Raw genomic sequence first — 7,100 nt, forward strand, 5'->3', positions numbered from 1 at the left:
CCACCCCCTTAGGTCACTGCAAGCTACCATTCTACTTGCAACCTCACCTTGCAAGGCAGAGGGGGACTTTTAGTCATGGTCTACCAAAGTAGGGCCAATGTCGCGAGAATTTCCTTCTTTCTAGATTCCTTCTCTTAGTTCTTGGCCAACCTCCGCCTAGCAATGGTGAGAGCACTTATTGCCCATAGGCCAGACCTCCTGCCTGCACTCCCTCAGCACCCAGTTACTGCTGGGGGGGTGGGCAGCACCTGGATGGTCTCTTCCACCTTGGAGACCCCCACGACACATTTAGTCTGCTGGGAAAGCGAGCGCCCGCAAGGAGAGAGACCCACGCCGAGACCTTCCGGGGCCTGAGACTTGCGTTGCACGCCCGCTCCCGGTGCGGGTGCAAGGAGCAGAGCAGCCACTGTGAAGACTTCTGTGGGCACAGGAGCTCCCCGCGCTGGAGCTTTGGGTCCCAAGCGGGCCTTCCGGCGCGGGGCTGCGCGGTCCTGCAGGGAACTTTGCAGCGCCCGGGGCTGGGCTCGAGCGCACCGCGGTGGAGGCCGCAGCCTCCGCGGGACATGCGCCCCGTGCCCTCCGCGGTCCCCATGTCCCCGCTTGACCCGCGGGTCCCCGCGCAGCAGTTGTCTGTTTGGAGGGACTCTGGGGGTGGGGTGAAGGGGAGCAGGCCAGGGGCCTGGGCTGGGGCGCCCTGTGCAGGCACCAGGGGCTGAGCGTCCCCCTAGGCATGCAGGGGGCTGGCCCCTCTGGGTGGAGCACGCACCGGCCGCCCCCCAGTGCGCAGGCGCCAGTGGTTGGCTTGCACCAAAACCCGGCTCGAGCGCGGTGGGAGCGCTGGAGCAACACGAACCCTGACTGACTGACCAACGGAGCCTGGAGTCTCAGAGGCAAGGGACTACGACGCCCGCCTAGGGGCCCGCTTGCCATGTGGCCTGGCCCCTGCTGAGCCTGGAGCACTGGAGGATGTCTGCGCTGAGGAAGGTGCGACTGCGGGGCCGGGGCCGGGGGGGGGGGGGGGGGGGGGGCGGGCGCCATCGGGGAGAGGGGGGTGGCGGGTGGCGGGGAAGGGTCCCTGCAGAGCGCCCGGGTGTGGGCGGGGGACCCTGCGCGAGACTGCGTGGGGGCGGGAGCGCATAGGTCGCTGCTCCCGAGCCAGAGCGAGGTCCCCCGGCACCTGTGCGTGGGACCCCTGGCCCCGCGCCCCAGCGGCACTGAGTGCCGGGAGCCAGCGCGCGCGTCCTGCACCGTGGCGGGGTCCCTGGGTTCCGGGCTCTGGGGTGCACGTGTTAGAAGGTAAAACATTGTTCCAGAGATAAAAGGGTTAAAAAAGTAAAACTGGAGAAAATGGGCCCCCTGGAAAGGCCAGTAAACTACTTGTTTTGACAAGAATCAGTTAAGGAAACATTTCCTGCTGAGGGGAGACAATTAACAAAGGCAACTCCCCAACCTGCAACATCCTGCTGACCAGGCAGAAGGGAAGATTAGCAAAAGTCGCAACTCCTACCCCCCTGCATCCTCCTGCTATGGCTTGGGAACACTTTTTTTTAAATTAAACTAACAGGATGCTTGTCATATAGCCCCCCTTCCCTAAATCCTATATAATCTCAATAGAAACTATAGAGGGGGTCGAGCATTACTGACCACCACTGCGTGGTGGCTCAGTGTGTTCATCCCTGGCGCCAGCTAATAAAGACTCTGTTGATTTTACATCGCTCTGGTCTCTTGGTGATTTCTGTGGATTACCGGACCCTAACACATGGAGGGCGCCGAGTGGGGCGCCGCGGAGGTGCGACGGTCCCTCCTTGGCCCTGTGAGCCCAGTAGCTGGGAGACCCATGGAGGGGCTGACCAGTGAGAGGGCTACATGCTGACTGGGACTCGGGTTCCGGTGCAGGAGGGGCAGCCGCCATGGTGGTGGTGGTGGTGGGGCAGGCGGCACATTGCACCCCCCCAACCTCCTTGGTCAATTCCGTGTGGTGACGCTCTGGGACCCGCGGGAAAGGAGAGGTGTGGGGTCGCTGGTGCGGGGTGGCCTAGGCTGTGGTGACTGTGGTGCGGGGAAGGCGTGCGCAGGCAGGGGGTGGCCAATGCCCTGCTCTCCAAGTGCCAACTAGTGCACAGGGCTTTTTTAGGGGTGGTTGCTAAGCTAGGCTCTACCAGGCCAGGCGCAGGATTTTATAACCAAGCCTTTTGTAACAAAAGCAAATTGATATGTAAAATATGATAGATTCCTTGTGCAGGCACCAATACCCAGAAATAACCCTGGTGAGGAAAACAAAACACAAAACATTAAAATAAATAAATAAACAATGATGTTGAGAGAAAAAAGTTAAAAGAATCTGGAGGAGCTGGGCGGTAGTGCAGCAGGTTAAACGCAGGTGGCACGAAGCACAAGGACCTGCCTAAGGATCCCTGTTAGAGCCCCAGGTTCCCCACCTGCAGGGGAGTCCTTCACAGATGTTGAAGCAGGTCTGCAGGTGTCTATCTTTATTCCCACCCCCGCTGTCTTCCCCTCCTCTGTCCATTTCTCTCTGTCATTTTTAACAATGACATCAATAATTACAGTAATAACTGCAACAATAAAAATGAACCCGGGCAAAAAAGGGAAAATAAAAATATATATATATATATATATTTTAAAAGCACATTTAAAGAATCTTGGAGTTGGGCGGTAGCCCAGTGGGTTTAGCACACATGGCACAAAGCACAAGGACTGGCCTAAGGATCCCGGTTTGAGCCCCCAAGTCCCCACCTACAGTGGAGTGGCTTCACGGGCTGTGAAATAGGTCTGCAGGTGTCTATATTTCTCTCCCCTCTCTGTCTTTCCCTCCTCTCTCTATTTCTCTGTCCTATCCAACAAGGGCAACAATAACAACAACAATAGTAACTACAACAATTAAACAAGGGCAACAAAAGGAAATAAATATTTAAAAAAAGAACTTAAAAGAATCTTTAAATCTGTAGCAAACAGGTAAACAGTAACAATTCAGTGTACATATCCTTGTAGACACTATATGGAAGCCAATGTGCAGACATCAGAGGAAACAACACTGCAGTTTGGGGATGGTCTAGATGTGAATTGATATAGTCCCATAATGAAAAAAATGTTTCTGGACTGTGGTTAGTAGTCTTTCTTAGTTACGTAGCCTTTCCTCTCTTTGTACACATTTGAGAATATTAATAATAGGATCAGCTGTTATTAAGAATTTGAAACAACAAGGGCAACAAAAGGATAAATGAATAAATAAAAATTTAATAGAAGAATTTGAAGGCATCTTGTAAATAATTAACAAGTGTTATATATATGTATATATATATATATATAAGATTTATATAAATATAAAGCAAATTCAGGGCCTGGCGGTAGTGCAGTGGATTATGTGCACACAGTACAAGGAGCAAAGACTGGCCTAAGGATCCTGGTTGGAACCCCTGGCTCCCCACCTGCAGGGGGGTCACTTCACAAGTGGTGAAGCAGGACTGTAGGTGTTGCTCTCCTTTTCAGTCTCTGTCTTCCTGTCCTCTCTGTTTCTCTCTGTCCTATCCAACAACAATAGCAATGGCAACAATAACCACAGCAGTAACAACTAGGACAAAAGAATGGGAAATAATGACCTCCAGGATCAGTGGACTGTAGTGCAGGCACCAAGCCCCAACTATAAGCCTGGAGGCAAAAAGAAGAAATCTTTTGTCCATTCTCCCAGAGGGATAAGGATTAGGGAACCTTCCAGTGGAGGGGAGGGTATAGGGAACTCTGGTGACTGGAATTGTATGGGATTGTACTCCTCTTATCCCACAATCTTCTTAATCATTATTAAATCACTAATTTAAAGAAAGCAAGAGAAAAAATCTATAAAAACACAGAAGCACACTATCTGCTAGCTACCTTCTTAGTAACTTTCTGAAGCTCCACATTCATTCTGTAGTATATTTAGAAAAGAGTTTAGTCTAGCTAGCTTAACACAAATACTAAAGAAAACATGTTCTCTGTACACTTGGTGAGGGAGGAACATTGGTTGTTTTTTTTTTCCTATTTTTATTAGTGATTTAATAATGGGTTTAATTGTTTTGTTGTTATTGTTGAGTCATATGATTGATTTATTGTCATTTGTTATCAGTCTCTTGTCAATTTTGTGACATCCAGGTATCTTCTCCCAATTTCCGGGTTACCTTTAGTGGCGAAGTCGGGGTACAGCCGCAGAGGGGCTAGCGCCCCCGGACCCAGTACCCCGGGACAGGCGCACCCCTTAGAGGTGGCTGCGCACCCCCCCCAAACCTCCAGCACCCAGCGGCCTTGAGCAGGGCGCTCCCCGAGATGGAGCCATGCACACCCAAGGCAGGGGCGCACCCAGGGGAGGTGTCCGCGAGCCCCCAGACCCCGCACCTCTGGCAGGGACAACCTGGAAGGGTGGCTGCGCGCCCCCAGATCTTGCTGCTTTTGGCTTCCTTGAGTGCGAGCATAGGGACCCCGCCAAAGTCTGGGCAGCAGGCCTTCCCTTTCCTTCCTGCCAGGAGAGGGGTCCTAGGTCCCTGGGCCTCACCCAGTGTGTCAGTGCTGGTGGCTCCAAGTGCCCTGAGGGTGAGGACCCGCCAGCACAGCTGGAGTCCAGGCAGTGCGCCTCCCGCCCATCCCAAACGCCCGGGCAGGAGGGGACCCCGGAACCCACTGACCTGGCTTCAGGAGCAGCCAGGCCCAGAAAACTTTCCTCGTGTCCGCCCACCCGAAATGTGCACCCGCTGTCCTTCCTCTCGGTGTGGCCCACGACGAGGTCCTCGGGGGACGGCTGTTTGGAATCCTGAACTTCGAGTTTGATCTGGGGCAACATGGCGAGCCAAGCTCCCAAATTAGGGTGAAGGAGGCTGGGGCACGGGGTGCGGGTCCAGGTTGGGGGTCTCCTCGCACTACTAGAACTGGAGTGTTTTCTCTGCCTCTTTTGGAAGAGACATGCATTTCAGAGGGGTGCCCCAAGCCAGCTGGCCCCAACCCTTGTTGAGCCCTGGGCCCAGGCTGTGGATTGGGTCTGGGCTGAGGGTCTGGCACTTTGCAACCTGCTGGTCCTAGAGGGCACTGCCAACACCCACCCCTAACCCCCCTCATCCCGGTGGCCTGGGTCTGGCAGGGCTCCCTGTGTGGTGGGGGGTGGGCAGGGGTCGCCTGGGGTTCTTGTGTCTGTGGGGACAGTCCTGGGGAGACTGCAATCTGCCTACTCACACAATGGGGCAGCCAGGATGCTGGCAGGTGGGAGCTGCACTAGGAGCCCCACAGAGCCAGGCAGCAGCTGATCTTGGAGCTGGGTGGGAACCAGGCAGGAACCGCGGTTTTTTTTTTTTTAAATGAAATTTAAAAAAGGAAATTAAAAAAAGGAAAAATGTTATTTGTTAATACAAAAAAGAGAAGCAGAGCATGACTATGGCACATGCAAATCTGGGGATTGAATTCAGGACTTAATGCCTACAGAGCCATTGCCCTAGCCATTTTGCAATTCTAAAGTATAAATAGTTTATTTTATTTTTGTTGTTGTTGTTGTCACCAAGGTCTCATTGTCTTCCTTTCTTTATTTTCCTTGTCTATTATTTTCCACTCTTTTTTATTTTTATTTATTTTTCCATTTTGTTGCCCTTGTTACTTAACATTGTGTGGTGATTAATGTCATTGTTGTTGGATAGGACAGAGAGAAATGGAGAGAAGAGGGGAAGACATAGAGGGGGAGAGAAAGACAGACACCTGCAGACCTGCTTCACCACCTGTGAAGGGACTCCCGGGCAGGTGGGGAGCCAGGGGCTAGAACCGCGATCTTTCCTCTGGTCCATGAGCTTTGCGCCATGTGCGCTTAACCCGCTGTGCCACTGCCTGACTCCAACTGTCTCCATCTCTTAACACTTTTTTAAATAAGATTATAATATAGTCCTAGTTTCCGTAGTACATATACTAAAATTGGCATGATACATAGAAGATTAGCATGGCCCCTGCTCAAGGATTACACACAGATTCATGAGGCATACCATGTTTTTTCAAAAAAGATTATAAAATATATGTACACACATATAAATAATTATAATCTTTTAAAGAGCCAGTTAATGCAACCTGGGAGGCGGTTCAGTGGCAAGAGATCTGGATTTGTATGTGTGGGGTCCCAGGTCTGTCTGAACTCTGGTTCTACATATGATGAAGCTCTTTTAAAAGATTTATTAATCAGTGAGGGAGAAAGGGAGGGGAGAGAGAGAGAGAGAGAGAGGAAACACACTATAGCATCAGTCTGGAACATGTGATACTGGAGGTAGAATTCAGGACCTCATGCTTGAGTCCAAAACTCCAACCACTCTGCCAGCCTCCAGGGCTGCAGATTGGCTTTTTTGAATAAAATCATGGTAATATTGTTCTCTTAACTGTAAATCTTTTAAATAATACAAAGTCTTTTTAAAATTTTTTCTCAAATAGTGTGCCTGGGGATCAATCCCACCCAGAACCTTGCACCTGCATGGGACAGCTGAGAAGCCTCCCTGCCAGTCTCCATTCTGTATCCTTTAAGAGAGGGAGACATGCAAAGCACTGCTCCTCTATGCAAGGAGTCCCGCCCATTGCCTGCCTGTGTTTTCACTTGCAGTGTGCAGGATCAGACCCCCAGCCACATGCTATGCAAAGCATGTGCTTTACCCCCCGCAGCACCTTCTGGTCCTGAGTTTGATTGCTGGCATTGCATGTGCCAGAATGATACTCTCATTCTCTCTCATGAATAAAAAAGTTATGTTATGTATGTTACTTATGTTATGTTATGTTTTTAATTAACGTATGTTATGTTATGTTTTCTTTTTAAGAAACAGACAACCTGCACCTAGATTTAGGCGGGTAACTGGACTCAACAGTAGGCCAGGCCCATTTAAAATCCAAATTCAACAAATTTAGAACCAAGGCAAAGGAAAGAACACTCACTATAATTTTTTTAAGACACAGGGTAGCTTCTTTGCATTGGTCTCTCTATATAAGTTATTTTCAACATCTCTGTATTTGTGATTGAAATGGGTCAAGCTGACTTAGTTCCCTTGAGCCAGACAAGGTGTGTGTCTACATTTGGGTCACAATACCCTGCTGTATGTTGA

At 50.8% G+C, this 7,100-nt stretch overlaps 1 non-coding gene across 1 annotated transcript; it reads left to right on the plus strand.

The window, feature by feature from the left end:
• The first annotated feature begins 5,907 nt into the window (after nucleotides 1-5,907).
• Nucleotides 5,908-6,014, plus strand: LOC132537230 (U6 spliceosomal RNA). Its single transcript, XR_009548691.1, has one exon. It is a non-coding gene; the product is annotated as a U6 spliceosomal RNA (small nuclear RNA).
• The last annotated feature ends 1,086 nt before the right edge of the window (nucleotides 6,015-7,100 follow it).

This window comes from Erinaceus europaeus, chromosome 2, assembly GCF_950295315.1.
Source record: "Erinaceus europaeus chromosome 2, mEriEur2.1, whole genome shotgun sequence".
NCBI lineage: Eukaryota > Metazoa > Chordata > Mammalia > Eulipotyphla > Erinaceidae > Erinaceus > Erinaceus europaeus.